Source organism: Castor canadensis, chromosome 11 (genome assembly GCF_047511655.1).
Source record: "Castor canadensis chromosome 11, mCasCan1.hap1v2, whole genome shotgun sequence".
Taxonomy (NCBI): Eukaryota; Metazoa; Chordata; class Mammalia; order Rodentia; family Castoridae; genus Castor; species Castor canadensis.
Genome location: NC_133396.1, coordinates 56,075,959 through 56,083,885, shown reverse-complemented (window position 1 = coordinate 56,083,885; position 7,927 = coordinate 56,075,959). Strand labels below are relative to the sequence as shown.

The following is a 7,927-nucleotide window of genomic DNA, read 5'->3' as shown; positions in this document are numbered from 1 at the left end:
ACCCAAGGAACCTCCCTGTAAGTGATTTAGGTCTTGTGTTCTGTTCCTTGAAAATAATTCCACTTAAAAGTGTAGAATGACTAGGCAGGCACTGGTAGCTTACCACTATAATCCTATCTGCTTGGGAGGCTGAGATCAGTAGAATTGCAGTTCCAGATGGGAGTGGGCAATAAAGTTTCTGAGACCCATTTCAAGGGAAAACAGTGGGGCATAGCAGTATGCCTATCATCCCAGGTACTACAGCAGGAAGCCAAAAAAAAAAAAGGAGGATCTTGGTGGTTCAAACTGACTTGCGCAAAAAACAAGACCCTGTCTCCAAAATAAGCAGAGCAAAAATGGCTGGAGGCATGGATCAAGCAATAGATCACCTGTCTAGTGAGCACAAAGCCCTGGGTTCAAACCCCAATGACACCAAAAAAAAAAAAAAAGGCAGAATGACTAAATGCCAAAGGAACCATTTATTCCACATGCATCTGCTGCCTGTATGAACTTGCTAGAAACATGGACCAGAAGAGCAGGAACGAAAACAGACATAAACATTGTAGTATGTCTTTCTGGTGTTTTTATATGCATTCTTCTTTATTAGCATAATTAATTGTAAAGAAAGGTTTTCATTGTAATATTTGCATACATGATCATACATATTCTATCTTAAGCGAAGTTAGCCAAGCTCAGAAGGCCAAAAATCCTATGTTCTCCCTCAGATGCAGACTTTAGACCTAAAAAAAATGCAGTAATACTATTGGATATGGGTCACACACTAAGGAGAGAACACGTACAGGAGGAATAGGGAAAGACAGGAAACCCAAAATTTGAAAATGTTTGATATGCCCACCGTAGAGGAGTGAATAAAGTAATCTTAAACTGACAGAGGCCACTATGGGAAGGTGACTGGGAAGTAGTGAAGAGGTCTGGTAGAGATGAATCAATTCCAGTTGTAATACATTTGCGCATGGAAGCAATGCTAGGAATCTCTCTGCATAGCTATCTTTATCTCTAACTAGCAAAAATGCTTTGTCTTTCTTATTATCTCTTATGTTTTCTCTTCAACAAAATCGGAGAAGAGGGCAGAACAGGTTCTGCCTGGAAGTGAAGGGGGTTGGGGGGGAGGGGGAGGGAGGGAGCAGGGGGCTAGGGGGGAAAGATGGCCCAAACAATGTATGCACATATGAATAAATGAATAAACAATAAAAAAGAATGCATATGAAATATGTAGTGCTTATTTTGTTTCTTAAAAATATAAAACAAAAAATTCCCAATATAAATACAGATAACATTTTTAACAAATGTATGGTATACCATCTGGTTGACTGTCTATGATTTCTTAATCCATACCCTAATTCCAGACACTTAGATTCTTCTTTTTTCTTTTCTTTTTTTTTTTTTTTGGCAGTACTAGGGTTTAAACTTAGGCCTTATGTTTGCTAGGCAAGCACTCCACCACTTAAGCCACTCCACCAGCCCTTTTTTATGTAGAGCATTTTTGAGATAGGGTCTTGTTTTTTTCCCTCCTGGGCTGGCCTCAGAGATCCTCCTAATCTCTGCCTCCTGAGTAGCTAGTATTATAGCCATGAACAATAGGTCCTGGCTTTAGAATTCTTCATGCTAAAGTCTATCAGAACTTTATTTTGCTTTGAGAAATAAAATAATAATCAAATTTATCAAGTACTTGCTCCATCAGCATATTAGATAATCCATGAGGTTGAATAATAGGTCACATCCTAAATTCTTATCCTCTTCCAACTAAATTCATGCCATTTCCATTCTTGTTTTGCTCCTTACAAATCTGCAACCTATTTTAATTTCTAATAGTGAAGGTTCATTCATTATATTTTTTCCAAATTATTTTGGCTATTTTTTTCAAACTCTAAAAAATAGCATTAGAATTTCTTCATGGAATTACATTGAGCACACCAACAAATTGAAGGTATATTGCTTTCACATCTAGAAATGTGACATCCCTTAAGGTACACCCATTAAATTTTAATCCTGGCTTTCCTGGTCCCAGTCCTGATGATGGCATTGGGGGTGGTGGAGGGAGAAATGGGCTCCATGGAGTAGCTTTTGATTTATTATCATTTAGCTTATTTCCAGGTGTCATGGAGTTCTAACTTTCATCTGTTGAAACCTGATTTTCATTTGCATTCCCTGGGCATTCTATTCTACATTATTAGCTACTTCAGAAGTTGGGGAACATGGATCAGATAGATTTTGCTCCTTTGTATTTCCATATCCAGAGTAGTTCACAGCATAGTTTCCTCTCTTAAAATCAACTGAAGCAATGGTAGCTGGGTAAATGCAGCCATCTTCTGATCAAATGGCAGAATATTTGCCACCAACAGTCTACTGTTTCAAAGGAGTTGTGCGAGTCTTCTTTTGGCTTTTATTCTTCTTAACAGATTTTCTACTAAGTGTACCCTTTGGTTTATCCCAAGTTTCACAAATATCACCATTCTTTAGAGCATGCTTAAAGGAAGTCACAGCTTTGTCACAAGCTTTAATCAATGCTGTATCATCCTAAATGTCAGAATCATCACCCTGGCCCGTCTGCATGGAAACAGCACTGAGTATTCCAGCTCCAGGATGCCACTGCCACCACCTGTGCTCCCCAGCTTCCTATCTTTATAGTACTTTCTAGATCCTGAAATGAGTATCAGAGCATATGTACTCCAGTTCCTTTCACGTTCTTTGTGAAATTCAAATAACTGTTTTACTACCACTGTTCAGTTCAGTTCAGAATGATCTGCTTACATCTCAAGGTCAATGGTTCTCTAATGTCTTAGAAAATAGAATCTACTCAGTTGAAGTCTGATCAAGAAAGCAAAAATGTTTTAGCAGAGGGAATTTGCCACCGAGAATCACTGCAAGGTGATAGAAGTGAGTTAACCAGGATTGGTGACAGCAGGAAGCTAGGTCAAATCCTAACTAGACAGACATGGGAGAAGGTGGTGATAGGGAGAGGGCAGAAACCTCTGAGGAAGCTGGACCACAGAAGGCCAGTCTAGCAAGAACAAGAGCTGGAGGAGGGTCTGTCTGAGAAGTTGACCACTCTGTGTCAGGGAGCGGAGGAGGCCATGGAGCAGGAATGAGTCCAAGGGCAGCCAGACCCAGCACTGGTTGGGAGCCTTAGCAACAAAAGACTAATTTATATTTTAAGCTTTTGATGGTTAAGGAAAGGATTCTGCTAGATACTAAATCAACTCGCAGTCCATTCTACTTGGTGCAGTTAAGTCAGAAGTCAGTTCTGCTCTTTTCTATTAATTCTGAATGACTTTGAACCAAACCAGAGTAAATTCAACAGGAAACTCATGAAGCTCAGGGATAGTCACCTACCTAGGCTTCTTCCACAGGGAACTTAGCAATGTGAATACATGGTTGCCTGTTTTATAAAATTGCCAACCTAATCAGGTACACTCTGACTTCCCTGCTATTACCCTGCTGTTGGGTGGCACTAGATGACATTTTTAAGCTTTAAAGGCAGGTCAGTTGAGATATATTGGTTTTTATTTAGTGGAAAATATTTATGTGGTCCACACTTACTTGCATGGATAGTTAAATTATTATTTGTCATTCTGCTGTTAGAATGGCTTTGGACAACACCTACTGGGTGCCTTCTCACTCACTTAGCATCATAAGAAGAAGATGTAGAATCAGAGTTTTTATCCTGATATTTATTTATCCTATAACACTTGACACTAAAAATTAGTGAGTAGTAAAGACAAATAAGATTTGAAATGTCTGTGGAAAATTTCTGCCAACTTGCATGTGTGCAAAATTGTAGGATTCGTTTATCTTGAACACTTGGTCCAAACAGAAGTTCTCTCTCTAGTCAGAAATACGCAAATGCATAATATATATTTTTAACTTATTTTTTGGGAATGAAGAAAAGAATAATTTGTCAGAATTCCTGTGTTGCTAGAGGACAGGCTTGTGGAAGGAATGGAAACAGTGGTCAATAAAGGTTTAGTGGATGAGAACAAGTAGGTTACAGTACATGGTGGCAGCAGCAAATGGATTAGCATGGGCTGAGAAGCAGACAGGAGATAAAGCGTGTCATGATCAAGAAGCATGGACATCAAGAGAGGGTGAGAAGTCACATGGCGATAGAGATTGAAGGGGCTGCAGGACCAAAGGGTGTTTGTTTCTGCTTTATAAGGCAAAAGTGACTTAAGCATATCCTTATGTTGAAGGTAAGGAGCCAGTAGAAGGAATGGTTGAAGGTACAGGTGAAAAAATGGGGATCTCAAAGGCATGTATTTCCTGTGTGAGCAGAGGCAAGTCATATTTCTCTGAGGTTACCTATAAAATATGGGCCATGATAACTGGTTTGTCTTCCTCCTAGCCTGTTTGAAGGATCAAACCAATGAGGATCAAGTAGTATATATTAAGAGCAAGTACATTGTCAATGATAAGGTACCTTGTGATTGACGACTGTGGCCTTACTTGGGTTAGGCAAGATTTCTTTAATAAGCAATCTAAGAGGTCAACAATAAAAAATAATGTAGTATATCAAAACATAACTTGCACAGTCAGAATTTTACAGAGTATCTGAGATCATAGTTTTAGTGAATTGATTCAGTTGTTCAGTTGAAAATAAGGAAAATGGTAGACATTTTTGGCAATCCTCTTCCTAGTCTGACCTGCTAGAAAGAGGGTTCTGACTCAGGGACCATGCTTATTTAGACTTTGGAACAAAAATTGACCTGTCACAGAGATGGATGTATCATGACTCCATTATCGTGTTTGTATGAACTGTGCCTGCTCACACACGAGAAGCCACTGACTACAACTTGACTTCCCCTGAACTGTATAAAAGAGAACATATGTCAACCAGGCCAACATCTCCCTCCAGTCCAAGTGACCACCTCCTGTGATCTGTTATCACCTTTCAATGTTCTGTGTAGCAGAAACACAAAATAGGGCCTCCATATTGTACAACTCTTGGGTTCCATTTATAACACAGCCCAAGTTCCTACATGACCTAAAGAATTATGACTGAAATTAGAAGAACCATTGCTGGATCTCTGAAGGTCTCCGTGGAACAGAGCCTCCTCACTGAGCTCTTTGCTTGTCCCTCATTGTCCTAATGGTAATGGAGTCTTGAGTAATGACATGGAGACCTAAATGAGAAGGATCCAGATGGGCAGACTACAGGCAGAAGGGGAAGCAGGGAAACATGTCAGGCAGAAGGAACTGCAAGTAGAAATGAGAATGGTCTTAGTTTATTGTCTGTCATTAAAGTCCAGTGATAGCATTCTAGTTTTATCTGTTGATCTGAAAATGTTTGATTAATGTGTATACTGACAAAATTAGGATTCTGAGTCCAGAATCTGAGTCAAGATATGTTACTGTCTTAGATCAGTTCAACCTTGTAAAGCCATTTATTAGACTGCCAACCTCTCCCTGTGTGCTATATTTAATCTTCTATTGTGATGTTATTGCACTAAAACTGTTAGAATCAGGAAAACAGACATTTTCTGTGCTGCACCCATGTCTATAAACTCCCCAGAGTCTCTTGGATGGGAACTGCTGAGTCACTTGTTCTCTCATTTTCTCTCTCTCTCTCTCTCTCTTTCTTCTCTCTCTCTCTCTCTCTCTCTCTCTCCCTCTCTCTCTCTCTCTCTCTCTCTCTTTCCCTCTCTCATTTTGCAATTACTATGCTCTTATCCAGGCCATCACAAGCCCATGATCAGTCTTATATTTTACATGGTCCAGTGATCTCAGAGTCACAGTTCTTAATCCAAAATATAAGGCAATATGAGAGGAGCAATGCACTAATACATTTATAAATTTTTCCATGTAGCCACAATCTACCTTTATCACTGTGCAAGAAAGCCCATGGCACACCTAGAGGTCTGTAGAGAAAGTCACAACTGATATACATATTTCTGGAGTTCTCTTCAAGCTCTTCGTTGAAGGAACTTAAGCAGAATTTCCTAGTTTTCTGTTTATTCTACTCCTCTGGACCCTGACATTGCAAGATAAATCTGATGGAAAATATACTCAGACCACAAGCTGAACTCTCAGGAATGACAGCACAGAGCCAACCCACACGAAGGACCTCAGGCAAGGTTTTCAAGCCAGTGCTCTCTGGAGAGAAGGGGGTCCTGAGGAGTGGCAGACTGCCAGGACAGTGTGGCCTGAGCTAGGGTTAGAAGCTTCCCACCACATACCCTCCTCTACTGAGTTTTTGCTGTGAAATGTAAGCAGGCACATATAGACCACATACAGTCTCTCCCGGTCCTGCCCATCCCACAAAGCTAAATTCAAATGCATTTCTTCCGTAAACCATTCCTGGTCCCACCTGTTACAGTGAACTCATCCTCTCTTGTGATTTTTCTACCAACTATTAAGGATGATGGCATTTAACATTTTTGTCTGTCCTTGACAGTTGTTTTCTTCCACTGGATTGGGAGTTTGTTAAGACAGAAATTATATCCCAGGGCACTTGGATCTGGCACCGTTTATTTTTTTATAATGAGCACTCAAAAAGTTTATTTGGTTAAATAAAAATAATATTTTAAAATTTGGTTCTTGGGAACTATTTAGACCATTAAAATATAACATTTCTTCACCATTTAAGTACCAATAGAAAACCACTATTTAATTACTAGGCAAAATCTTTTGTAATTTGTATTTTTCTTAAATATTTGCTTTTGAATCTAATGTTGCAAAGAACAGCAACACAGTTTTATCTCTGTGAAGTCCTTAATTACCTCCATAAGTGAAATATCTGAACAGGAGGCTTTACAAAGTATCTATTATTTGAATTGATATTATCAAATTGCATCCAGGAAGGCTGTAGTAATATACAGTAGCATCAACAATTATTACAATTATTATGGATAATAATACTAAGAATTATCATTTTAGGTCAAGACTCTGCCAATTTCATTTGCAATAAAATGGTATCTTTTGACTTACTTTGCATTTCTTGATTTACAATGAGGTTAAACTTTTCTTCTGTGTAGTAGCTATCTGCATCACTTCTTTTGTGAAATGCTTAACCATGACTTTTGTGTCTTTCTATGAGGGAGAAAGGTTGTCTAAGGACTTGTTTTTGCTATAAGAATCAAAAGACTTTTAATTCATCCAGATAGCTTGCTTTTGTTGTATCCTAAAATGTCAGCCATAAGAAAGACATAGCTATCAGCTGAAATTCTTTTAGTGCCAAACTCAGAAATCCAACTAAAACTAGCCAAAGCAAAAAGAAAAAATAAATAAAAGGAATAAAAAGGGAATGTATTAGTCTGGTGGTAGACACACTCAGGAGCTCTTCTAGCCTGAGATGTGACTTGATCAAGAGTCTCAAAAAATACCACAGATTCAATGTTTCTCTCCTCTTTGACTCTGCCTTCTGCACATTCCACCTGAGGGGTTTGGACACAATTCACTCTACAAACCTCGCGCCTCTTTCCTAACCAATCCCAGTAAAGCTGTTAAATTTCATTGTCTCTTACTTCATTATGCTCATCTCTAGATGAAGCATTGTAGATAGGGAACTCTGATATTCTTTTTGGTTGTCATGTTAGCTTTCTGTCACTACCATAAACAGTGACAGAAATTATCTGACATAATTAGCTCACAGTTTTGGAGGTTTCAGTCCATGATCAGTTGGACCTATTCCAAAGTAACCTATCATGGGAGGAGCATGTAGCAGAGCTAAATCAATCACTTCATGATAATCCATGGGGCAAAAAAGGTCAAGAACAGGATCCCACAGTCTCCTTCAAGATCACACACCAAAAAATCTGAGAACTTCCCACCAGGCACCATCTTCTAAAGGCTTCACCACCTCCCAGTAGCACCACTCTGAGGACCAGGCTATCAACAAATAGAATTTTAAGGAGCTTTCATTCAAACCCTAGCTGTCATGTTTATGTCCAAGGTCTACCCCTAGAGCTGAGGTAGAGCCAACTCTACTGCT

The 7,927-nt window shown here is 39.1% G+C and overlaps 1 pseudogene; it reads right to left on the bottom strand.

Annotated features, from left to right (window-relative positions):
• Nucleotides 1–1,891: 1,891 nt before the first annotated feature.
• LOC109702175 (survival motor neuron protein-like) lies at nucleotides 1,892–3,571 on the bottom strand (annotated as a pseudogene).
• Between the last annotated feature and the right edge of the window lie 4,356 nt (nucleotides 3,572–7,927).